The 27,785-nt window shown below is 42.0% G+C and overlaps 1 long non-coding RNA gene across 2 annotated transcripts; it reads left to right on the forward strand.

Annotated features, from left to right (window-relative positions):
- Positions 1-3,937: 3,937 nt before the first annotated feature.
- LOC116472308 (uncharacterized) lies at positions 3,938-27,547 on the forward strand. 2 transcript variants are annotated; one of them, XR_009214385.1, is made up of 5 exons: positions 3,938-4,004; positions 4,390-4,463; positions 13,802-13,898; positions 14,551-14,694; positions 25,400-27,547. It is a non-coding gene; the product is annotated as an uncharacterized LOC116472308 (long non-coding RNA). The 2 variants fall into 2 exon arrangements; XR_009214384.1 differs by lacking the exon at positions 13,802-13,898 and adding an exon at positions 20,453-20,532.
- The last annotated feature ends 238 nt before the right edge of the window (positions 27,548-27,785 follow it).

Raw genomic sequence — 27,785 nt, forward strand, 5'->3', positions numbered from 1 at the left:
TCAGCTGAGGGGAAACAAGAATGATGTCTACTAGGAAATCAAGCTAGTGATTTAATTGTTTTATGGAATCATAGATTCTCAGACTTGAAAATAGCTTTAGAGGTCACCTAGGCCAACCTCTAACCTAAGGCCAAATGCAAATTGTCCCCTTTGATATTTGGAAGATGACCATCTGAGCTCCCTCATTGTGCAAGACAAAATTATCAGTACCCTCCCAAATATATCTAAGGATGCCCAGAAGTGCTTATGTTGTCCAAGATGTCTCTTATGCCTCTTCCAGATACCCCCTCTCTGTCCTTTATCCCTGGCCTATCATAACAGCTTCTCCTGGCTGCCCAAGCTGCTCATCCTGTTCTCTGTAAAGCCAAGCCTGGACATTGGCATCCCCCTTCACGTCCTAAGACATTGCTAACTAAGGAGTCTAGCATGTGACAAACTCTACCAGGGCCGAAAGACAGCACATGGCGCAGAGGTTCTTCCTGATCATCTTTCTTCTTAGCATTAGCCTGCTACCTTGTGCTCAGAACATGCCCTGCTCTCCTGAATGGGATGTTCCTTCCAACATCCCCTCTCCTTGGGCCCAGGCTCCTACCTTTAGTCTCTGGGTTTCTCAGCAGAAGCCAAAATCAGTCACCATTTATATCAGCTCAAATTAGGTTCACCTGTGAGTGACTGAAAACCCAAAAAAACAGTAGCTTAACGAAGACCATAGTTATTACTTCCTCCCATAAAAGTCTGGGTTGCTTACCAGGCTGGTCCATGGTGTCAGGAACAAATACTCCTTCTCTCTTGTTGACCAGTCCTGCAGAGCCCTTGCTAATGACTGGATGGGGCTTCAACCATCCCAGCCACATCCAAGAATTGAAATGGGGGTGGGGGGAGAAGAATAGAGAGCAGGCAGAAACTGTCCCATTGCATCCTGTTAGCCAAAACTTGATACCTAGAGGCCCCTTGCTGCAAGGAGGCTGGGAAAAAATGTAGTCTTTATCCTGAGTAACCATGTACCTAGCTAGTGTTTCCATAACAAAAGAAGAGGAAGAGAGGAAATAGTAGGGGTAGGGGAGAAACATTAACACTCTCTACAGAGTAAATATGTCTATTGATTCCAATTCATTGTTGACTTCACCCTTTCGTTTCTATGTCCTTCCCTCATAGCTGCCATCTTTTTTTTTCAGTCCCATTGTTCCTATTCTCATTCTTGTTCATGGATTCTCAGCTAGGATTTTGCCACAGCCCCCCAACAGGCCTCTCTGCCCCGCAACTCACTCCTCTGCTTCTCCCCTTGGTGACCTTGCTAAGCAGAGCTGTTACCTCGGACCTCTCCAGGCCAAACTCCTTCAATAACTCTCCACTACCTGCAAAATGAAGACCAACTGCATGGCCAGACATTCCCTACTCCAAACTGGCTGTAAGGTTGGGCTTTATTTTGCAAGTGGTGGGAATTCATCGAAGGTGTGTGGACTAGAGAGGTCCAAGGTAACAGCTCTGCTCAGCAAACATAACCAAACAGACCTTGTGTTTGACTTTGGCTTCCCCACTTCACCCTCCATCTCTGCCTGTCAAACTCCCACCCATGTTTCAAGATCCAACTTGACTGTCATCTGCTCTATGAGCATTTTCCAGTTCCAGCCTTTGTCCTAGCTCTGCCAGTCTCACCCTTAAATACACACACACAGACACACACACACACACACTCACACACACTCCATCACCTCCCTACCTTCTCTGCTTCTGTGTTACTGTTTCATTTCATTTTGTTTCCTCTGTATTGTAGAGATGATGACTTTGTGTCTGTGAATCCATCTATCCCCAGCACTCTGGTAACACGGACAATGCCTTGTTCATCTGTCTCCCATCCAGGGACTTGGACAAAGTGCTGAGTTGACATTCATTAAACTGATCATCGGTACCAAGAAATTACAAATAGATGAGTAAAAATCTGGAAACAGTCTTTCTCAGCAACCATTCCAGAACTACAAACTTTCTCTAGCATGACCACAGGATCTAAATGCAGTTCCAGTGGAATTAAATGTATGGGTTGTTTTCTGTCTATAGCATGACTCCTTCCTGTCTGAGAACTTTCTGGAACCCAAATTGCTAGTGCAGCTGGAATCAGGGTGCCTGACAAGAGGCAGCTGTCACTTCACATTTTGCAAAATATTTCCACAAAAATTGCCCCAAAATGCAAAAATCTTTCATTAGGAAGAGCTGATTCATGGAATTTATAATAGGAATCCTGTATGGCTGCATAATTCAGTAGAGGAAAATAGAAAAGAATAAACAAGTATTGGTCTCTCCAGGCCATTCCTTTTGAAGCCAAGTCAGGGCACAGAGCACTATGGACACTGCATGACCAGCCTGGTTGAAGGCAATGTTGGAGATAAACTTTCCCACACAGAAACCCTTCTCCATCCTGAGTTTCTGTAAAAATGCACAGCTCTTGCATGTACCTAGAGACTTCTCTTCCCCAGGCAGAGGAGTCAACGTGGAAGCCAAAGCCAAAGCACACTAGCCCTTCAGAGACCAAAAACCCTGTGACTCTCTCAGAATACCTGTGTCCTGACAGATATTCAGCAAAATATTTTGTGACAGTGTCACCATAACCTCTTTGGAACACAGGGCTGTACGTCCCATCCTTCCTGCCTTCCTACGTACATCTCATGTGGATTCTTTCTCTCTCTAGTACATTCAACCTCCTTCTGACAACTGGTTTCTTCCAGTTAATTTTTTTTAATAGAGATGAGGTCTCTCTATGTTGTCCAGACTGGTCTCAAACTCCTGGCCTCAAGCGATCCTCCCGCCTCTGCCTCCCAAAGTGCTGGCATTATAGGCATAGGCCACTGCACCTGGCCCCTCCAGTTGACTTTTAATGCCTAAATTTTTCACTTGAGAAAAATTAGCTTCCCTCAGGCTTCCTTTTGCTGGCTCCTCCTCTTCTCCCTGTACTTTACTTATTAAGATTCTTCAGGGTCAGTCATTAGAACTCGATGATTCTCCCTCTACACTATCCCTGGAAACTTTCACCCATACCCACAACTTCCATAACCACCAATTCCCACATGACCCATAGCTTTCTGTGTCGAACCCAGATGCCTCCCAGCCCCGTGCCCATCAGCCCAGCTGCCTACTTATCATCTCCGTTAGATATCTCAAAAGCATCTTAAATTAATCAGGTCCAAAACCAAATCCTCATTTCCATCTCCCAATCCTCCAGACAAAGAAACAATAAAAAAAGACAAGACTCTTCTCCTTGTGTTTCCTGACTTCCTGAATGATACCAACCAGGTGGATAAGCAGAAACCAGAACCCATCATGGGCATCATCTTTTCCATGCTATTTCCCAAAGCCAATCTAGCACCAAATCATATTAATTTACCTGCCAAATACCTTTCAGACCCTTCAGTTCTTCATGTGTTTCCCGTCACAGGCCTTTCACGTGGCATTCCATGGCCTAGAAAGCTCCTCCTTCCCTCTCCTGGCCACCTGGTCAACGATCAGGTCAATGATAACAGGCTACAGAAGCTTTTGATAATAAAGGCAAAGAAACCAGAACACCACTCCAGCACTGATAAATGACTGTGGAGATCTATATTCCTGAAATCATGCTGAAAAGACCCTATTTTAGGAAAATGTTTCCCAGCTCTTAATCAATTCACTGAAAACCAATCGCCAGAGAGGTACTTCCACAGACTCACTTTTAGGCAAGTTGACTTGCTTCCATGTTTCTCCAAGTGTGATCCTGATCCCTGGGTCATCTGTATTAGAATGTTTATTAGAAACACAAGCTATCCCAGACCTAGTGACCCAAGAACCTGAATCTTAACTACCCCCAGGTGATTCAGATGCAAGCTAAAATTTGAAATCAAGACTGCGGTTCTAGAGAGTAGACTGCCATGCTTCGCAACTATCCTAAGCCAGCCTTCATTTGTCTCCTAGCAACCGTTGAGCAATGACAAGTACCTGCCAAACACTGTTGTGAAAACCTCTGTCCTGGGAAAACAAAAGTATTTTGCTTTCTAAATTCTATAGGAATAAAGCTGCTTTAGAAAAGGATAATTTGGCCACCAAGGAAGTTGGGAGAGATAGTTTTCTCTTTGGAGCTGAGCTGAGGGTGCTTATAAGACCCTCTGGCCAGTGAGCTAGGTCCAGGACTGACCTGGGGAAGTAGGGCCAGCAGGAGGCAGAGCTTTGCAAGGTTTTGGCATCTGGGAGTTAGAGAGAGGCTTCAGCCATGGTTAGCCTTGTGACCTTGAGCTGCAGTACCTCCATATGGACCAAGAGGGTTAGGAGATGCACAGGGATCAGGGGAGAACTGCTTTGCTTGAAATATGACCAAAAAACCCTATCCTATGATAAGTCTCTATGTCTCCTATATTTATTTCACTTTAGGTCATGACATTTTGACACAATTGTGTGTGGGATGCATTCATCAATAGAGCTGGAAGCATCAACCACCATAGGAGGTAAAGTATTGTAATAATAATAATATAGATGATAGATAGATAGATAGATGATAGATAGATGATAGATTAGATAGATAGATAGATAGATAGATAGATAGATAGATAGATAGATGATAGATAGATAGATACTTTTTATGTGTGGTTACTATATAACTAGAACTCTATGTTCACTTGCTACAATCTCTTCAACATCTATGAAAAGTAGACAAGGCCGGGCGCGGTGGCTCATGCCTGTAATCCCAGCACTTTGGGAGGCCAAGGCAGGTGGATCATGAGGTCAGGAGATCGAGACCATCCTGGCTAACATGGTGAAACCCCGTCTCTACTAAAAAAAAAAAAAAAAAATTAGCCAGGCATGGTAGTGGGCGCTTATAGTCCCAGCTACTTGGGAGGCTGAGGCAGGAGAATGGCATGAACCCGGAAGGCGGAGCTTGCAATGAGCCGGGATTGCGCCACTGCACTCCAGCCTGGGCGACAGAGCAAGACTCCGTCTCAAAAAACAAAAAAAAAAAAAAAAAAAAGAAAAGTAGACAAAAGTATTAGCACAACACAGAAGAAAAAACAAAACTAAAGTATGAAATGTATAGTAATTTTCCCAAGGTCATGCAGCTAGAAGAGTGGAGCTGGGATCTGGACCCAGATCTGTGCCTTTCCACTGAGCCATGATAGGTGGTGAGTTAAACCTATGTGGGGTACTGATAAATCCATTCCATCCTCATGCAAAGCCACCTCCTCCACTGGGATCCCCCAATTTTAGTTTCCCTTCCTACTTCCACTTTACTTTCTGCTTCTGTAAATTTGATTATTTTAGATTCCCCATGTAAATGAGTTTTCATCCTGTTTGCATCACCCCAAACCCACTATCACTAATCATCTTCCTGTCATTCAAGCACCTATGCATGCACGCTGAGATGTACCAAAAGGAAGACCACAACTTCAAGTCTTCAAACAGTCCCTGAAAACATGAGTCATTTGCTGTTGTGAACAATTTATCTTTTTAAGTTTGCGTATTGAGTTAGTTTAAAGTATGTTCCTAGCCTGACTTATGGGGGAATTTCAGATCTGCTGACTAGTAAACAACAGAACAAAGTAGGCCCCTTAGTGGGCAGCAATGAGACAAAATAGAGTTCCCTGATGAGGTGCTCATATCAGGATCTTGCTTGAATAAATCAGCTTTGAAAGACATTTGGAAACCACTGAAAATTTTCAATATAGACTAAGTGTCAGCTGATGTTGAGAAATTATTATTAGTTTTGTTAGACTAAAGTGATACTGTAGTTATAGGGGAATATGTTCATTTTTAAAGGCACATGTTAAACATTTCAAGTTAAAATAAAGTTATGTCTGTAATTTACTTCAAATTCTTCAGAAAATAACTAAAAAGAGATTAAGTAAATATGGTAAAATGTTAACAATTGTTAAATCCAGGTGTGTTCATCTTAAGTTGTGTTCATCTTACTATTCTCTTTCTACTTTTCAAACAAATTCAACATGTTCATAATAAGTGGGTTTTTTAGAGAGTTTTGCTACCAAGGCAAGGAAAAGTAATCTAATAGTTATGTGCTTGGTGTTTTACAAACCTTATATTATCTCATTTTGTTGTGACACTAACAGGTAAAAATATTAATCCCATTTTATAAATGAGGATTATAAATCTCAAAGAGACTGACAACATAAAAGATGGAAGTTTAGGCTTTAATCAAATGAATCTCAACCTTTGGCTATCAGGTCATCTCTAGATCTAGGGGGAAATCACTTCTACATAAAGCCCGCCCTTTTCCAGTCTCCACTTATTTAATTCAATTTTGGTGAGACGGGAAGGCATTTTGTCCTTTTTTCCTCCTGAATTGTTATGTCTCCGAGTATGTTTCCCAGAATGTAATAGGAAGATTCTGATTATTTTCTCATTTCAAAGCTAAAGAGGCCTTTACATAATCAAGAAGCTCTGAGACAAATTCTTTTGTATAGACTTTGAAGGACTTTTCTGTTGAATCAGACGCCTTTTCAGCCACTAGAAAGGAAAGTGGCACAAAGATATCTAGTCGTCACTCCAGACACTGAAATCATGAAGATCAAATATATTCAGGCTTCCGTCCTCGGCTATCATTTCTTGTGTTAACTTACAGTGTGCATGCTCTTCAGACAGTGAATGATGTAATGAGCACCATTAAAGTTGGAGTTTTCATTCTACATAATCGACAACAACAGTTCCGCAGGCTAGAGATCAACAGGAAAGCCAGCCTCCCAGGCCCACCCCACCCCCAACCAACCCAAATATTGGCCAGTTCTAATAGTATCAACACTCATGAGATGTTAGGCCAGTTCCTCTGAAAATAAGGCAGGCAGATAACAATCTAGGAACACTGAAAATGGGAGCCAGCACGTGTTGACTCACATTAAAAAGTATACCATCATTAGCCACACAGGTGGGTAACATTAGGGCTAGAAAATTTGTCTACAAGGGCCGGGCACGGTGGCTCACGCCTGTAATCCCAGCACTTTGAGAGGCCGAGGCGGGCGGATCACGAGGTCAGGAGATCGAGACCATCCTGGCTAACACAGTGAAACCCCGTCTCTACTAAAAATACAAAAAATTAGCCGGGCGAGGTGGCAGGCGCCTGTACTCCCAGCTACTCGGGAGGCTGAGGCAGGAGAATGGCGTGAACCCCGAGGGGCGGAGCCTGCAGTGAGCCGAGACCGCGCCACTGCACTCCAGCCTGGGCGATAGCGAGACTCTGTCTCAAAAAAAAAAAGAAAATTTGTCTACAAGATATCTTTCTCTGGTGTTGGGCTTTATTTTTAATTAAGTACATCCTTCGTCTGAGTTATCATCAAGGCTGACATTGTAAAAGGGTGCGTAAGCAATTATCTGGGTGGGGTGATATCCAGGGTACTGAAAAGGATTTCAGGAAATACTTTCTTCATCCCCTAACTGATCTCTGAAATTCCTTTAAGGCATGATTCCTTTGGCTTAAGGCTTGGGTCTCTGGAAAAATAAAACATAAAGCAGAAAAAAACTCCTGAAGTGGTTGCCAGACATTCATATTACAGCGTAAATGAGTTGCAGATAGTGAGAACAGGTTTTAATGGAAGGGTTACAGCAAGAAGATATTGATACCTAACTGTGATGAGTGAGGGGGAGACGTAGGGGAAGGTAGAAGAACAATTAAGAATGCATCCACTTAACCTTTTCTCAAGTCTGCTCTAAGTCGCACAGTACCCTTCATTCTTGCACCAAGAATAAACATCTTTCCATGTTTAATAAGGACTTGAGGCTTATGCTTTTACCTAAAGACACACAGTAAGAATAATATATATTTTTAAAATCTGTTTTCTCCACTAGCCCAGACCCCTTTGGTACAGTAAGTATGATTTTATGATACTGAACTTTGTCTTGGGCTGAATCGTATCCCCCAAAAATTCCTATGTTGAAGACCTAACCCCCAGTACACGGAGATAAGGTCTTTAAAGAGGTAACTAAGGTAGGCACTTTGGGAGGCCGAGGCAGGCAGATCACAAGGTCAGGGGTTCAAGACCAGCCTGACCACCATGGCAAAACCCCGTCTCTACTAAAAATACAAAAATTAGCCGGGCATGGTGTCACACACCTGGAATCCCAGCTACTCAGGAGGCTGAGGCAAGAGAATCACTTGAACCCAGGAGGAGGAGGTTGCAGTGAGCCGAAATGGCGCCACTGCACTGCAGCCTGGGTGACAGAGTGAGACTCTGTCTCAGAAAGAAAAAAAAAAAAGAGGTAACTAAGGTAAATGAAGTTATCAAGGTGGGCCCTCATGACTGATATCCTTACAAGAGCAGATTAAGACACAGATACACACAGAGGGAAGGCCATGTGAAGACATACCCATTGTGGTGAAGATGGCCACCTATAAGCCAAGGAGAGAGGCCTCTGAGGAAACCACACCTGCCAATACCTTGATTCAGCTCTTTCAGCCTTCAGAATTATGAGAGAATACATTTCTGTTGTTTAAGCCATCTTGTCTGTGGTACTTTATTATGTCAACCCTAACAAACTAATAAAAATTCCAAAATGCATAATGCTTTTCACCTTGAAATGATGTTATTTTTAACTAAGAATAATAGCATGTGTTTATTCATATGGGGCACTTAGTCCTGCCCCATTGTGTTGTGGTTCAAGAAGCTCTTTAGAGGCATTAGTCATCAGAATTTCTCAAAAACTAATCAAATGCAATGCAAAGAAACCAAACAGACTAAAATCATCAAAATAATTTATTGCAGCCATTTGCCAATAGATTTTAGCCAGTATGAACTGTTTCTCAGAAAGAAAAAAAAAAATCCAGGTATCATTCAAGAGTTTCCAGGCCAGCTGGTCACCCAAGTTTCTTTTGATGCTGTTTTACTTCTGAAAACATCCAGGCCACTCTTTCTTATCCACATTTTGCATTTTGTGTCCTTTACATAACTTTCAGAGGCCAGCAAGAATTCCTATTGATGATGGTTTCTCCACAAGCATTGCTTGTGGGAAGGTATAAGAAAATGGTGCAGCTCCTTTGGAAAACAGACTAGTAGCTCCCCAAAGGTTTAAACATAAAGTCACCAGATGACCTAGATATTCTACTCCTAGGTATACGGCCAAGAGAAATGAAAGTATATATCCACACAAAAATTTGCGTACAATTATTCATAGCAGCATCATTCATAAAAGCCAAAATTGTGAACAACCCAAATGTCCATCAACTGATGAACTGTTAAACAAAATGTGGTCCTATCCATGCAATGGAATATTACTCAGCAATAGAAAGGAATGAAGTTCTGATGCATGCTGCAACATGGATGAACCCTGAAAATATTATACCAAGTGAAAGAAGCCTGACATAAAATGCCACATACAGTATGATTCCATGTATGTAAAATGTCTAGAATAGATCAATCTATAGAGACAGAAAGTAGATTAGTGGTTGCCAGGAATTGCGGGCGAGAGGGATTAGAGAATGACTGCTAATGGGTAGATTTCCTTTTGGAATGATGAAATGTTCCCAAATCAATTGTGGTGATGGTTGCACAACTCTTTGAATATGTTAAAATCTACTGAACTCTATACTTTAAATGGGTGAAATGTTACATGAATTATATCTCCAAAATAAAGCATACTTACATATGCTTTCTCATTTCCCATTTTCCTTTGGCTGTACTCTTCTTTCCAATCCCAATATATACACCACAGGCTTCCCCTGTGACAGAAGTCATAAAAACAGGAATTCAAGATAAGGATCACAGTAGACAGGTATTAAGGCCTTTTTCAAATCTCAGGAATTTAAAATGTCTGTTGGTTACCTACTGTATTAGTTTGCTATTGCTGTGATAATAAATCACCACAGATCTGGTGGCTTAAAACAACACAGATTTATCATTTCACAGTTATGGAGATCAGCAGCCTGAAATGGATTTCACGGGGCTAAAATCAAGGTGTCAGCAGGGCTATGTTCCTTCTGAAGGCTCTCTGGGGAATCTGCTCCCTTGCCTTTTCCAGCTTCCAGATGCTGCCTGCATCCTTGACTCATAGTTCCTTCCTCCATCCTCAAATCCTTTTTTAACTCTTTTAAGGACCTATGTAATTGCGCTGTGCCCACCCAGATAATCTAGGATAGTCTCCTCATCTCAAATCTTTAATATAATCATATATGCAAAGCCCTTTTGCCCTGTGAGACAACCTGTTCACATGTTCCAGGGATTAGAACATGCACATTTTTCAGGAGTGTTATTCTGCCTACCACCCTACTATGTGCAGCTGGTGGCTGCAGCATTAGAAGGGGCAGTGGGCCTTAGTTCAGGGTCATGGAACAGAGGGAAAGCAGGAGAGCTAAGTCCTCCCCACAGCAAATGCCTACAAAGACCACGGACCCATTTCAAGTCCACCCCAGGCATATGGCCTGCACCCTCCATCTGTTACCTTATGGATATCAACAAACAATCAACACAGATAATTTCAATTTTTCAAAAAGGGAGCGAAAAAATTCAAAAATTTGGAGTGGTTTAATAAGGAATCTTCTGAACCTTTAGAAGAGGCAGCAGTAATCCCCAGGAGCCAGCATGGCCTCCTGAAGATCAGAACCTGACAATGTCTCCTCCCTTTTTGCTCTGAGAAGCTGGATGTGATGATTAGGGAAATGTGGAAGTGCAGCATGTCTGACCTACTTCAAAGTTTCAAATGGACCACTAACAATATCCCAGGAGGCAGAATGGAGAAACATGGGCTGCAATGTTCAACCATTCCTATATAAACAATTGGCTAAATCATCTTTGCTTGAAGACTGTTGATAAGTAGATTGGCTTCATCTTGTAAGTCCCTAATGTTGAGCCACAGGGCTGAGGTTTGACATTTTTGTCAGTGGTTTTGATGAATATGTATCATGTTTATGCATGACGGACAGAAAGGAGGTCATGAGCCGGATATCTGGGTGTACACGTGCGATACAATTAGATTAGATCAAGGGGCGCATGTGAAGGGCAAATGAGCCTGGGAAGCTAGGTTGGGGCCTGATCTTCACTGGGTAGAGTGACACGCCCGCCCAGAGCCATGCTTAGATTATCTGTGTGTCTCAGTCTGTCCTAGCTACTATAACAAAGTACCATAGAGTGGGTGGGTTACACAACAGACATTTATTTCTCACCATTCTGGAGTCTGGGAAGTCTGAGATCAGGGTGCCAACATGGTCAGGGTCTGGTGAGGGCCCTCTTCCTGGTTTGCAGATGGCTGCCTTCTCATTGTATCCTCACATGGCAAACAGTGGAAGACAGAAGTAAGCTCCTCCATGCCTCTTCTTATAAGGGCACTAATCCCATCCATAAAAGCTCCACCCTCTTGGCCTAATGACCTCCAAGAGGCCTCACCTCCAAATACCATTGCATTGGAGGTTAGGATATCGACATATGAATTTGTAGGAGACAAAACATTCAGTTCATAGACTGTGATACAATGAAAAAACCAGAGACTGAAATGGGAAACATCCAAAATGACACAGCAGATTAGAGATGAGAGTAGAGACGCACCTGTGTGCCTGAAGATGCAAGAAAGCATCAGCAGAAAACGCCAGGGTGATGAAGGAAGAGCAGAGGCATGATGGAAGGGTGCACTCTCAGGGGAGCTAAGAAAGGACAGGATCAAAAGTGCAGGGACAAGCCTTAATGCCAGGTGAAAGGAACAATTTAGCAAATTAGCATACAATCCCACAATAAAATTCAATACAGTCATTAAAACAAGGTTCTCAAAAAATAGTTAATAGCATGGAAAATGCTCTTTGTATATTAATTTTTAAGTGCCATTCAAATTAGTGTACAATAGAATCCCAATTTTATTATTTTAAAAAGTGTGCTTAGAACAAAATCAGAAAGACTTCAAAATGTTAACAGCAACTGTCTCTATGTGGTGGGATTGTGAGTAATATTATTTTCTTCTTTTACATCTCCACAATTTCCAAATTTTCTGCAATAAATATGTATTACTTTTGAAATCAGAAAGATAATTCCAGAGTGCAGGTGGAAGAGTTGGTACTTAGAAAGGAAGAACACTATCTTTTTATCTCAGACAAAAGAGAAGAAAGAACAAACAAGTGCTTAAAAACAAATACTTGGAAGAAGAAAGGTAAGTAGCGTCAGTGAGGAAGTTCATGACAGATGAATGTCTCAGTCAAATCAAGAAGTCAATATTCCTTAGAAAGTATCTCTGCAAAGAGGCAATTTTCCCCTTGAGTAAAGAAGACACTTTTGATTTTTGTTCATTTTAGAATTTTAGCACCTTTTAAATGAGAAATGTCAGGAAGAAACATGGTGAAATTAATCTACAATCCAACTGTTCTCCAAACTTAACAAAAATCATTAGGAGCCATACAAGTCTCTGCTGGCGCCTGCTAACTTTAGTAAAGCAAAGTAGGGCAGCCCTCTACATTTACTGGCAATTATTCCTGGCTACCATCACATCAGCTGCCACTCATCTGCCATTCACTGACATTGCATTTGCCCTGCATTAAGTAATCAGCAATAACTAAGAGTCCATGGCCAACCAATGCCCAAAATTAGCCTCGGATCTCTCATCTGAAAAAGAAAGACATGCTTGCAACATCTGAGGGGAAGGTAGCAATATTCAAATGATTTTAGCATAGGAAATAGGACAGCGCTTCGCAGCTACGCCCAATGAATTCAACAGTCTCTCTCTGACACCAGCAGGATGTTTCCTGCTAGAGCTTAATGGTTTTCTCTGTTCTCAATATGCTAACTTCCCATTAAAATGGTCTGTTAAGAGACCTGTCGATCCAGTGCCCTCATTTTATAGATAAAATAACTGGGCCGGGTGCGGTGGCTCATGCCTGTAATCCCAGCACTTGGGGAGGCTGAGGTGGGCGGATCATGAGGTCAGGAGTTCCAGACCAGCCTGACCAACATGGTGAAACCCCGTGTCTACTAAAAATTCAAAAATTAGCCAGGTGTGGTGACGCACGCCTGTAATCCCAGCTATTCAGGAGGCTGAGGCAGGAGAATCATTTGAACCTGGGAGGCAGAGGTTGCAGTGAGCCAAGATCGTGCCACTGCACTCCAGCCTGGGTGACAGAGTGAGACTCTGTCTCAAAAAAAAAAAGAAAACTGAAGCCCAGAGAGATTAATTGACTTCCCCCAAAGTCTCATAGCTGGTGGGTGATACAGTTGAGAAGAGAAACCAGTCTCGCAGATACCAGGCACCTCTTTACTCTCCCTCACCAACCCCCCATTCACACTTGGTGGAAATGAGTACCAGAATGATGGGCTGGATAGCACCACACATTGTCCAATAGAACTGATGAAGATGCCTGCTGGGACTTGAGGAACATATGTTCCCAAGAGAAGCAGAACAAAAGAGGTGATAGCCATAGGAATCTTAGTCCCCATATTCATAGTAAAACCTCTTGTATACATTTACCTAAATACTTTCTTTTCTTTATTTTTTTTGAGATAGAGTCACTCGACATGTCGCCCAGTTCGTCTCAAACTCCTGACCTCATGATCCTCCCCTCTTGGCCTCCCAAAATGCTGGGATTACAGGCGTGAGCCACAGTGCCCGGCCCAGTTTTCGTATCTGTAAATGAGGGCATTGGATCCACAGGTCTCTTAAGAGACTATTTTAATTGGAAATTAGGATGTTAAGAACAGAGAAAACCATTAAGCTCTAGCAGGAAACATCCTGCTGGTGTCAGAGATAGACTTGAATTCACTGAGTTAGCTGTGAAGCGCTGCCCTGTTTCCTATGATCAAATTGTTTGAATATTGCTACCTTCTCCTCAGGCGCCTGCCACCACACCCAGCTAATTTTTGTTTTGTTTTGTTTTTAGTAGAGACGGGGTTTCACCACATTGGCTAGGCTGGTCTTGAACTCCTGACCTCAAGTGATCCACCCCCCCTCAGCATCCCAAAGTGCTGGGATTACAGGTGTGAGCCACCATGTCCAGCCTGCCTAAATACTTTCTAAAACCCACTTTCACTTTGAGCCTATACCATCTCAAGATTTATCAAATGCCATATATTTACCACCAGTCTTACAAAATAACACAGTACCATAGCTCCTTTGTGGTAGTGACCTGATATCCTCATCTACCTAGTATATAAGCAAAAAAGCAAAAAGGTCCCAGAACAACAAATAGTGATGGACTGCAGCCAGCCCATGCTCAGATACTCAGATACTAGGGTCATTGCTGAGACTGCATTTGGAACAACAGTGAGGGAAGAGACTGAAGGCCTACAAATGTAGACACGAGGGCTCAGAAGGCAGAGTTGCAGTGTCAGGTACGCAGAGTATTAAATGAAGGACACTGTAGGGAAATTAGGTAAAGATGTGTCTTTGTGGAGTCTCTTTCCTTTACAGCAAAATAGGGATAAATACTTCTTTCCTTGCAAATTGTTTTAAAAATGAAAAAGAGATTAAACATGTAAAGCACTTAGCACAATAGTTAACATATACTAATTATTCAATAAAGGATAACTACTATTATAATTAGTGGGAGCAATATTTAATTGTGGCATTAAGAAGACAGAGAAACTGTTAATAATTTTGTTTAATTTCCTATAACTTTATTCCTTCCAGAGGAAACTTTTAGTTACAAGCACATAAACAAATAAAATCAAACTCAACTGGAATGACGTTCCTGAGGATGGAGATACATTTTTTTGTTGACCCATTTAAACTTGAACATCAAGTGATAATCAGTCTCCAATCAGAAAGTCCCAGGTTAGTAAATCTGAATATATTTTCCTGTCTCTTGCTTTTCTTCTTCTACAGACAGAAGGAAGGGGGCATTTGATTTGCACCTTGCCCCAGTCCATATAGATCACAGGGAGGTACAGGTACCAGTATTCCACTGACAAAATACTTTTCTAAATGGCACCAAAGAGGCCCAAGGAGAAAAGTGATTGACTTGCTCTTTGGGAGTTTATTAATATAATCGGGTTCACGGTATAAAAGACAGTGATGTTCCTGAAGCCCTTTCTAAGCCAAATGTATTATTATGCAAAACAGCAACTTCACAAAACCAGCTTTGGGAAGTCTAAGATGCTTCCTCAGCAAGACAGTGCCTGCGGACTCACTGCAGCAAAATTCTGCATTGCACCTTTCAGCACAGACATGGAAAGGTCTTTGGAGAACTGCCTATTTTTCACAGCCAGAGACAGTAATGCTACTGCCAATTAAAAAACTACTTAAGTCTGTGGTAGATGATAAAATGCAGGCTAGAATTAAGATATTTCCTGCAAAATGCAGACCAAAATATCCTGAAATATTTCGTTATGGATTAACAATCGAATTACTAATCTCCCCAATCTTCACTTCTAGCCTTTAGCATGATGGTCACAGGACCAAAGTGACAGTCTTCAAAACAGCATCTGCCATGTGCTGAGAAGCACATGACATGAATTATCTCACTTAATTTTCACAGTAATCTTGCCAGGTAAGAACTATTACAGCCATTTTAAAATTAGGAAACGGAGGCTCAAAAAGCAATTTGTCCAAGGCCCACAACTAGCAAGTGGCAAAATTAGGATTCAAACCCAGGCATGTCAAGCTCACAGTTTCTCACAGTGCTAACCACATCTAGCCACTGCATCACTGTTTCTTTCTTTCTTTTTTTTTTTTTTTTTTGAGACGGAGTCTCGCTCTGTCGCCCAGGCTGGAGTGCAGTGGTGTGATCTTGGCTCACTGCAAGCTCCGCCTCCCGGGTTCACGCCATTCTCCTGCCTCAGCCTCCTGAGTGGCTGGGACTACAGGTGCCCACCACCACGCCAGGCTAATTTTTTGTATTTCTAGCAGAGACGGAGTTTCACTGTGTTAGCCAGGATGGTCTCGATCTCCTGACCTCGTGATCCACCCGCCTCGGCCTCCCAAAGTGCTGGGATTACAGGCGTGAGCCACGGCGCCCGGCCACATCACTGTTTCTTTAGCCAATCCCACCAGCATTCACAGCACACTCGCTGTGTACTAGGCATTGTGTAAGGGGCTCTGGTAACATAGATAGGAGAGATATGGATCCCGCCCTCCAGAAATTCACAGTTTAAAGGCAGACATGTAAGTAAATAATGACAATTCAGGACTGTAGAAATGCAATAATTGAAGTAGAAAAATGTCAGAAAGAAGTGTTTGGTAAAACTTGAGGACATTTGATTTCCAGCCCACTGCCTCTCCCTTTCACACCTGCCATTTTAAAATACAGGACTACACAGGAGGCTGAGGCTGGAGGAACCCTTGAGCCCAGGAGTTCAAGGCTGCAATCAGCTACGATCATGCCACTGCACTCCAGCCAGGAGACAGAGTGAGACACTGGCTCTGAAATAAACAATTAATTAATTTTAAAATAAAATAAAATATAGAAATTATAGACTATCAATCCCTTGACAAAAGTTGCCTGCTCTCTCATTCTGCAGCTGAGGATATTAAAACCCCAGAGAAGGAAACAAACTGCCTGGATCATGAAGTAACTGATGGGCAAAAAAAATGACTAGAACTTGAGTTTCTTGACTGAGGGTTGCAGGGTCTTGCTGGTACACCAAACGCCACCCTGGGCTACCACTCACTAGAGATCTGGAAAGACTTTTGCAGGCAGCAGCCCACATACATGGTTTATTCTTTTTCTGTCCTTCCTCACTCCCCAAGGGAAAAATACATCAGCTAGCCTTTGGAGGTCGTATAAAGGAGTATAACCTGTGAGTGAAGATGAAATATTTGGAATTGCTGGTTAGTGTCTTCAGAGGAGGCTGCAAAGAATGAAGCGTGGTAAAGATGGAGTCTAATGGTGAAGGGCGCGGTTCACAGCCCGAATAAAAGGCTCAACTCCCTCTGCCTGGAGCCCTTTTCCCTCCTGCTGCTTTTGCTTCCTTCCTTTGAGGTCACGTCTACTAGAGAGATACTTTTTTCTTCCATGTGTATATAATTGGTTTCACTTCACAGTTAGCACCTACTGAGGTAAATATTCACACCTATCTGCGGTCTAGTAAGACAGTTCTAGAACTTTATATAGCAGCCATGGGTACGCACCTTGCAAACCTCCAAACCCCCACAAGCACGTCCCACCACCACTCCACAACCACCACCCCACCACTACCACCCACCATCACCGCACCCCCCACCACCACCCCACCACCACCACCACCACAACCACACACACCACCACACCCACCACTCCCCACCACCACCACCCCACCACCATCACCTCCCCACCACCACCACCCACCACTACCATCACCCCACTACCACCACCCCCAACGACGACCACCACCATCACCCCCCACCACCACCACTACCACACACACCACCACACCCCCCACCCCCCACCCACCCCCCCCCCCCCAGCCCCCCCCCCCCTGGACCCGAATGGACAACAGTGCCAGCTCCTGCTCTGTGAAATGCATTGCTCTCTGAAACCCACTGTGGTGTTTGTATGGAGGCCATGCTTCCCCAGAGGCTCCTGGTCATAGATGAGAGCAGCAAGGATGCTACAGCTGACCCGCTCCTGTGAGACATGGCACTCTGAGGCTCCAGGACTGTCAAAGGCCTTCTTGAACATTCCCTAGGCTACACAGAAGTCTAAAATGCTTCCATCCAGCTTCCCCTTCCTCTCTCCTTCAGTTGGGGTCAGATTTGCATTTCAGTCTTACAGCTCTCCCAGTGTTCCCAGGCTCTTCCCCATTTCCTCTCATGGTCCTTTAATAAAATCTCGCACACCTAATCCCATCTTGGCATTGGCTTGTTAGAGGGCCCAGACTAACAGCTTAGCACAGGAAGTGCCCTGGACAGCACCAGGTCACCAGGATCCCGCCATTGAAGTACCTGGCACCTCACCCTCACATTGCATGGCCTGGGTCGGGAAGTGCCTTCACGGCTTCCTCACCTACCCATCAAGGAGTTCCTTCAGTCTGCTTTGAAATGCTCCCAGCAACCTGACAATGGGATTTCCTATCAACAAGACCCAATGATCGGCCCCAGTATGTGACGGATAAGAAAATGCAAAACATGGAGTCTACAGTTCCTGGCATTAAGGAGTCTAAGAATGAAACTCAACACCACTCTGGCTAAGAGCTTAAAAACAGAAAAATACAACAGGACCCTAGAAAGCTGGGGTAAAAGCCAGCCAGGGAGAAGCAGCAGCTAAAGCCATACTGTATGGTCTAACAAGTCAACAGCAGCAGTGCAGAGGAAACCCATCCACTTGATTTCAGAGGAGTCTGGAATTTCTGGGGAAAGCAGCAAAGCACAACTCTGAAGACAAGAAAGTGCCCATCCACCCGAGCCTCCTGTTTTGGGACTCCATCACTTTCCAAAATAATTCTAAATTCAGAACCAACCCACATCTGCAGTGAAGAGTATACATTCATTAGAAATTTAGGAATAAGTTTCTGCTGAGGAGGTTGAATTTTTCCATGGCTTCTCTCAGGGTGGATTGATGAAATTGATTTCTTATTGATAAAGTGTTGTGTTTTGTGGGTTTTTTTTTTAATTTGGGCCTCCTTCCCTTTTATGCTGCTGTTTGCTGCCTTTTTGCCCATGTGTGCAGAATAGAAACTAGGCTCATTTGTGCTGCTTTTGCCCCAGCCCTTCCTATTTTGAGGACCCTGACTTCTGACTCAACTGCTCTAATCCTCTATTACCCATCATGCCCTCAGGAGCTACCGAGCAACTCATGTAGTTGAATGCACCAGAACCATTCTTCACAGGGTGTCCATGGAAATCATCACCCTTTCACCTTCAGATTCTGACTCAAAGAAATTGTGGGCGATGAGTCACCTAACTCTGACTCATATCTGGTCTCAATAAAGGTTTTTTATGAGTTGAAAAAAAGAGGCATCCATATAGATAAGACAAGAAGGAAAACTAATTAATGAAAATAATTCTGCGAAGGTGGTGAGATTAGAGATCTCTGTGTGTGGTTTGAAATTTTATTTAATGCATAAATGACTATGGAATAAAAATGGATAAATTCCTGTAAAATAAAAATTCATCATTACAATTTTATTCTTCCTCTAAGCCAAGACCAGGGCTGGAATTTTTTTGAGACAAAGTTCAAAATTTTATTTCTGCCTCTAGATTTCTTTTCCAAGGTCAAGTTTCCTCCACTTTGCCACTCCCTTTCTCACACAATCCCTTTCTTTCCTCATATTTGAGGTCATCCCTGGGGAATGGGAGAGAGCTGGGACATGGTATTAGGAGTATCCATGCTATTCGCTCTTCCTGGAATGCTCTTCCTCCCACCACCTTGAGGTTTTTGCCCAAATGTCAACTTCTCAGTCAGGTGTTCCTTGACCACCCCACTAAAATTTGCAAACCACCCTTCAACCCCTAGTACTCTGTATTACCTTCTCAGCTTGATGTTTCTTCATAGCTTTCCTTATGAGAGCCAAGATTGTTGTTTTATCTACTGCTCTTTCCCCAATACCTAGAACAGTTCCCGAAACATTCTCAGGTTTGTTCAATGTGTTGTTCAACTCTTTTAAATTCTTACTGATTTTTGTCTGATTGCTCTATTCATTACTGACAGAAGTGTAGTAAAATCATCCACTATGGTTGTCAGTTTCTCTACTTATTCCTGAAGTTTTGATAATTTTTACTTTATGTATTTGGGGATTATGTTAGAAAGTAAAGAAATTTAGAAATGACTTATAACCTGAGGAATTGTCCTTTGTCATTATCTAGAGATTGTTTATTTCTAATAATGCTTTTTTTCTCTTAAAGTCTATTTTATCTGATTTTAAAATAGGTACTTTGACTTTTGATTTTGGTTTCAGTTTGTATGGTATATCTTTTTCTAACATTCTACTTGCAGTCTTTTAGCTGGTCTCTTGTAAAAAGTATGTGCTTTCTTTCTAATACAGTCAGATAACTTTGGTTAGGGTATTTACTCCACTTACATGTAACATAATTTGACATGTTAGCACTTAAGTTGGTTATTTACTACATGCCTATTCTACATTTTTTCTCTTCTTTCTTGCTGTATTTGAATCGATTATATTTTAATCATTTACTTCTTCCCCTCCACTAGTTCATAAATTATACACTTTTTTGAATTGTTTCAATAATTACCCTTGAAATTATAATATGCATTTATGACTTAACAAAGTCTGATGATAATTGATACCCTCACTCCTCCAAGACAATGTAAAGACCTTAGAACATTTTAACTCCATTCTCTGACCCCTGCTCCACCCCTGTTGTAGGCAACTGTTGTCCTATATTTAATTCTGTAGATTTTTTTTAAATTCCAAAGGACATGATGATGACGCTGATGATTGCTTTATACAGCATTATTTAGTTCCATTTATCTGCATATTAACGTTCTCATTCATCTTAAATTCACTCATTTGGCATCATTTTCCTTCTTCTTTATCCTTTAGTATTTCCTTCTCTGTTGATCTGCTGATGACACATTCTCCCAGTTTTGTTTTGTCTGGAATTGTCTTTATTCTCCTTAGACATGGAGCTTTAACTTGATGTTTTCTGCTTTTAGAATGTTGAGTGCTCTGTATTTGTAATCCCATTGCTCCTATTGAGAAGTTAGCTGTTGTTCAAACTATTCCTACTTTCAAGGTAATCCAAGGTATTTTCTTGGTATTAATATTTCTTCTATGACATGTTTAAGCATGGATCTTTTTAAAATATATTCTGTTTGGAACACATTAGACTTCTTAAAATTGTGGAGTAATGTCTTTAATCGGTTTTGAAAAATTCTGTCATTATCACTTCAAATATCACATCTGCCCCATTAGAAAAATTTGACAGATGCACTATTTCCTTCCCCTGTTTCTAAGAGTCAGATGATTGTCCTACCTTCTCACTGTACTCTCCCTGTCTCTTACCCTCTTTTCAGTCCACACTGGATAGATTCTTCTAATAATATTCAATTTACTAATTCTCTTTTCAACTATATCTAATTTTCTGTTAATTCCATCTGAGTTCTTTACTTTTCTTATTGTGCTTTTTAGTTCTAGGATTTCTATTTGATACTCTTTTTAACTCTATTCTGTCACTTTTTAGAATTTCTGGGTTTTGCTAAAATTTTCAAGTATTTACTTTCTTGAAGAGAGCAAACAGTTGTTTTATAGTCTCTGATAATCCCAATATCTATTATGACTTATGTACCTAAACTGTCTTTTTTTCTGTTGGTTCTTATTAATCATGTCTTATTTCCTCATGTGCTGCATTATCTTTGATGGTGTACTACATATTTTATTGGAAAGAAAAGTATTTGCTGAAATAATTTGAGACTTAACATATTGTTGTTTTCTTAGGGCATTTTTGTTGGCTTCTACCAAGCACTAGAGACATTAGCAGTACCCCTTTAATCTAGGTTGAAGGCCTTTGGATTTGTGGAACATCATATGACACAAAGAAACTGGACTCTTGTACAAGGAAATAAATTTCTGGTTTATCTACACTCCTAAAGTACAGCCCTTTGGGGCCACAGCATAAAGCAGAGGTGATTCACCAGGGTCCACCAATTACTGCTTTTTCTCTCTTCTTCAGGAGCCACCAGAAGGTACGAATCAGTCTCTCTGGTCTCCTTTGAACTGAAAAGTACCCCCAGGACAAAAGTAGCCTGTTGTTACTCATTTCTCTGGGTCATAGCCTGGTATGTCTCAGTATCTTGCTAGCTCTTTGATGATTTTAAGGAGAGGTTTTTTCCCAGCTTTTTGTTGCCTTTGGCAGCGGTGGCTGGCCCAGATTGCCTCTCTATTATTACCAGAACTGGAAGTCCTTTAGACGGCCCAGATCCATGGACTTTGTTTATATGAGAGAGCAAGATAAGTATCTAACTTAAGTCATACTGTTACTGTTAGGTTTTCTGTCACCTGCAGCCAAATCTAATTTTAACAACAGCATTCTCATCACACCAAACAGGGGAAATGTATTCTAGCTCCTTATTTACATTCTCTCTCTCACTTTCTTTGTTTGACTTTCTCCATACCCCAATAGCCACCAACAATCAGATGCCCCAGTGGTTTTGAAACTTACAAGAGGGCCTGCCTTAGCCATTTGTAATGTTATAGGTAGCTCTCTTGCAATATCCACAGGGGGAGGAGGCAAAGAGGAGGAAAAAGAATCATCCCTTAACACAAACGCTGCATTCCTGTAAAAGATAGCCTTTTCTTCTCTCTTCAGGTCTCCTCTTTATGTACAGTCCTCTGAAGACTGGCCTCAGCAACTCACAATGGTCCTCTCAAGGTAGAATATATGCTCTTTGCACCATCTGTGCTCAGCTTTGAACTTCCATCACAATTCTAAAAGGAAGAATTATATTCTGTAGCTAATGCTATCCTGCTACACTCCAATAAATAGGTAATATATTTTCAATATATTGATTATATCTTCATGTATATTTTTATTGTACAATATATTCATTATATCTTTATGCATGTGTTTATTGTCCATATATTGACATATATTGAAAATATATTATGGTTTTGAAGGGCAGTCATACATACTGTTTTTCATGTATTCTTATTATAAAGTTGTCATTAGTAGCATTAGCCATCTTCATTTTTTAATCTGTTTTTTACTCTAATGTTTTCCACGCAGACCAAAACAAAATAATTGCTTTTAGATGTTTTGAAATTACTGTGTTTTTCAAATATTTGTTCATTTCATACAATTAACTTTTCTTTCTCTAATGGCATCAAAGCTTACAATGGTCTTAATTGGATCTCCCAGTTTCTAGCAGCCTTGCCATGCTCATGAACTTATTCTCCTCTCTTAATCTTTTAGCAGAAGGGCAACTCATAGGGAATCTTAGCACACCTAGTTTGGGGGAAAGGAAGAAGGGAAGTAAAGAGGAAGATTCCAATTTGCTACAGAGAATTAAGGGAAATGGTGTTTTGTTTTGTTTTGTTTTTAAAGTTTTATTCAAATAACAAATGGTTGACCTTTATGGAGTGATTCTTTGATTTGTTAACTCAATGGGTGCATCATTTTCTCAGTCTGAGGATAGTAATTGGGAGTGGGATGGGGAAAGAATCCAATGGAGAAGGCAATAGATCCTGAGGACCAGTGGTTGGGAAGAGTCAGAGAAGAAAACGCCAGAGCGGGGAAAACACATAAGTTAAGGCTGGAGATGACACAACAAAATACTATCATCCACCCTATTTGTCCCAGTTCACCTGTCTCCCACTACCTCACAGCAACACCTTTACCACATCCTTAAATCCCCAACCAAAACCCCATCCTTAAAAGCCAATCCACTTTCTGGGGGATCTTGTATCCTACATGACAACAAAAACGGAGATCATCAGATGGTAATGCCTTCAAGTCCTGGTCTCCCCACTACAAATTTATCTTCTCTAGGTGAACCCTTCCTCCCTCCTTTATGTCATAGAGGAAGTTTCTTTTTCCCTATCTGAGAAAGGAGATAGGGAAGCTGTGCTCTAAATCCATCCACTCTCTCCTCTTCACTTTGTCACTATCTCAGGATTGTGTATTTAAAAGTGCTCAAGGCTTTCCCCTCTTTAACAAGAAAAGCCTCTCTTACTATAAATTCTTTGTAGATGTTTAATATAAGTCACCTCTATCTACCACCAGACCTCTGTGCTTTCTTTCATCGTCCAACACCCACTTCTCTTCTCCTTCCATGCTCCCTCCTTGGGTTGTTTGCTTCCACTGCACATATGTTCACTTACAGCTATGGTCTGACGTGTATGCGCCCCCAAACTCGTGTTGAAAGTGAGTCACTAATGTGATGTATTTGGAGGTAGAGCCTTTAGGGGGTGATTAGGTCATGAGGGTGGAACCCCCCATGAATGGGATTAGTGCCCCTATAAAAGAGGCCCCAGAGAGCTGCTTTGCCTCTTCTACCACATAAGGATACAGCTAGCAGGAGCCGTCTGTGAACCACAAAGTGGGCCCTCACCAGACACCAAATCTGCTGACACTTTGATCTTGGATTTCCAGCCACCAGAACTGTGAGAAATAAATTTCTGTTGTTTATAAACTACCCAGTTTATGGTATCTTGTTAAGCCACTCAAACAGACTAAGACATTTACACATAAATGACTCTGCCCTGGGCTTCAGACTCAAACATCCCACCACTTACTGATCATCTCTACTTGCATTTCTCTGAGATACTTTAAACTCAAAATGTCCTACTGGACATCATTTTTCACCACTCTCTAAATCTGGGTCTCCTTCTATTCCCTTTCTCAGTAAATGGTCCCCAAATTTCTCCAGTCATATAAAGCAGAAACTGAGGTTCTTTCTTGATACCTATTTCTCCTTCAACCCTATATCTGATCCGTCTCCATACCCTATTGTCTAACCATCTAGACATCCCTCAATTCTGTCTCTGTTTATCTCCTTTGCCACCACCCGCTAACTGCCAACTGATCTGCCTGCATGTAGCTTGCCCCATCCAATCTAGTCTCTACAGTAAACAACAAGGTCTTTATAAAAATGCAAATCTGAATCTGTCACTCCCTTGCTAAAAATGCTTCAGTGACTTACCAATGATCCTAGGGAGAAGCACCCAAAATCCTTAAAATACTGTAGTAACAGAAATCCTACTTTGAAACATAGACACACCCCACACACTTTTCTCTTATGCCAACCCAAAAAAGTAAATGTATCCCATAGATGGCCAGAGCCATCCATCTGCTCTGGGAAAGATTAAAACTGTAAAGGAAAAATGCAAAGAGGCTGGGAGGAAGAGTTCATATTCTGATTTTTTACTTTAAAATGGAATTTTGCATCAAGCCAGTAGTCATGCAAGAAAAGATTTCTTGAATTCCTTTATCCTCTCTTTTAGCTTAATCCAGAATCAAGTCTGGCTGCCAAGATCCTGGGTTCCCCATAGAACACAGAAGGTTCCCCTTGCTGTTCTATAGTAGAAAACAAAACATCTAGTCCATACTTCTCATCCTGCACACATTCCCTTATACAGTGAGCTCCTAGCTGAGAGCCCACAGCCTACCAGTGAAACAGGAATTAAAAGAAATTAAAGAATGTGTAAGCAAAAACTCAGTTGCTTTAAGAAGACCCAATTCCCCTTGAGGAAGAGGAAGAGCTGAAGTCCTTTAAAAATTAACTGCCTGTTTGTCTGTGGCTAGTGAGTCTTAGCTCTCCTCCTTTCTCAGGCATTGTGAAGACCCTGTTTCTCTAGCTGTGCAGCTGCAAGGTCACTAGGCAGATAAACTCAAGTCATAAAACGTGTTTTTCCTTGGAAAGTAGGAAATAATGTAATGCATGTCTCAATTGAATAACTGTCTTTGTTTCTCACTTCTGTAATATGCTTCCCTCTGCACAGATCTCCCCGGCCCACAAAATACTTAAAAGGTAACCAGACTCTTTGTTCAGAGCTCAATCTTTTTGGATGTTAATCTGACTGGGCCGGTGCACCTAAATAATAAATAATATATATCCTCCTCGACCCTCGGTCTCTCTGATTCCTAAATTATCCTGCTGCACCAGGACTTATAGGAGCAGAAATCAGAAGACTTTACTCCACAAGCTTCAGGTGGACATGTGGACAAAGTCATTTGAGAACATGACAAAAATACAGCACGAGCAGAGATAAGATCAGATCAACCTGGGGGCAGATGCTGGGCTCTGACCAATTTGAGAGAGAAAAGGAAAAAGAACCCAGCTACAAGATGCACAAGTAGCAGGCCACAGCCACCAACATCAGCAGAGCAATTGGAGGCCAGGAAGACAAGGACACTTCTGAAGAGACTGAAAAAAGCAGAAGACAGTCCAAGTCACTGCAGGGTTCCAAGGTCTCTTTTGTCATTACTGTTACAAGTACCAAGTAAGCCAAAATCCACCCTACTCTTCAAAACCATCTTGAAGAGTTGCAGGTCAGGGTTGCTGCATCTGAGCATGTTTACTCACAAAAGGTGACAGATGCTCCTCAAATTACAATGAGATTACATCCTGATAAATGTGTCATAAGTTGAAAATATCTTATAAGTCGAAGATGCATTTACTACAACCTAACCGACTGAACATTGTGGCTTAGGCTAGCCTACCTTAAAACGTGATCAGGACACTTCCCTCAGCCTACATTTGGGCAAAATCACCTAACACGAAGCCTATTTTATAATAGAGCGTTGAATAGCTCACATAATTTATTGAATACTGTATATTACATAGAATTTGTGACAGTTTCACACCATCGTTATGTCAAAAAATCATTAAGTCGAGCCACCGTAACTCAGGGACTGTCTGTATTTATATTTTTACTTCACACTAAGCTTTGAAACTGAAATTCTTGCTCCTCAGCAGATGGGGTTTTTGAGAAAGACCAAATTAGTTATAGAGCACTAGCTCCCAAAAAAAAAAAAAAAAAAAACAGAAGAAGTCAGAGGAGGGCAACATGGAGCAGAGGAAGAAGGAAAGAAAAAGCAAGAAACCATTATCGCTCCCTCATCTGAACTGCACTGCGAGTAAGCTGGGGCTTCCACCACAGTGTCCTGGAAGCCATGTTTGCTGCCCATTTCTAGACTCTCCAGCCACACTGGCCTCCTTTCCCTTTCTCAAACCTGCTGTGGTTCCTGCCACTTCAAGATAATCTCTTAACAATCTATTCTTTCTGCCTGGAATGCTCTTCCTCCCACCCAATCCCGCCCTGCCCAGCTAACTCCATTCTTTGGCCCCTGCATCGCTTTCCCAAGGAAGCCATTTCTGGACTTCCCTGACCCCCACCTTCCATCTTCACTGGCCCAGACTTCCCTATCCTATGGTCCCATCGCTCCCTCCCAGGCACTGCTGCCTCCCAGGACTCTTCCCCATCGGTAATATAGTTCTGCTTGATTGTTCAGTTAATTTTGCCTCCCCTAAAGACCATAAGCCATGCTGGCAATGATGGTTTTGCTCACCATTGCACCTCCAGTGTCTAAAAACCATAGGCATGTCAATTCATTTTTGTTGAGTAAAGGAATTGTTCAATAAGTGCACAAATAAATTCACATTAAAACTTGTCCAAAAACAAAGGAGTTTTCTTGTGAGAAGCAGCTGCTCATTCTGGGGCATTCAAGTGCAGTGAGATGACAATGATGACCATTGGAGATGCCTTCAAAGTGATGCCAGCACTAGACAGATGGCTAGAGTGTGTACCCTTTAAGGACTCACCTATCTCAGAAGTCGTGTGTGTTTCTGTATGTGTAAATGCACAGAGAGACTGGAAGGATATGTGTTCAGTGTCTTTTCAGACTGCGAAGGTCCCTGCAACCAGAAGGAGAGCTGTCTCCAGGAAAGGATGAAGGCAACGAGCATCTGTCTGTGACTCTGGTGGTTGTTCAGGCTGGTCACCTCAAGGTGGAGTGACACTGTGGTGGGACAGGTGGAGCACCAGTGAGGAAGCTCTCATAGGCCTGAGCCAACTGAATTAATTAAGACCAAGAACAGTAAAGGGACCCAGAGGGCAAACTCTGAGAGGCAGTCATAACCAGCACCCTCTCCCCAAACTGTATTACTCATTCCCACAGAAGTGTGTGTCTTCTTGCCTTTAATCTGTTCTGACTGTAAGCCATTTTGAGACATCCCAATCCCAATGATGGCTACCATGTTCTGCATTGAATAGATGCTTGACATACATCCAATTAGTAAAATCGAGTGAACCAAACTTTATCACTTGGGGTTTGTTTTTTCCCCATCGGTCGGTTGCTCCTGCTGCTCAAGGGTATGTGTGTGTGTACACATGTGAATGAAATACATATGTATGGGGGGTTGGGTGGGATACAAAATTGAGGCACCAACAAGTATCCAATATGAATGATTTTAAAGCCAGTATCAGCAGCAAAGAAGGTACTGCACATATGATGTGCGGGGGAAAACCTTCTTACCAGACACAGACCAC

The sequence above is a fragment of the Hylobates moloch genome, unplaced genomic scaffold (genome assembly GCF_009828535.3).
Source record: "Hylobates moloch isolate HMO894 unplaced genomic scaffold, HMol_V3 SCAFFOLD_8, whole genome shotgun sequence".
Taxonomy (NCBI): Eukaryota; Metazoa; Chordata; class Mammalia; order Primates; family Hylobatidae; genus Hylobates; species Hylobates moloch.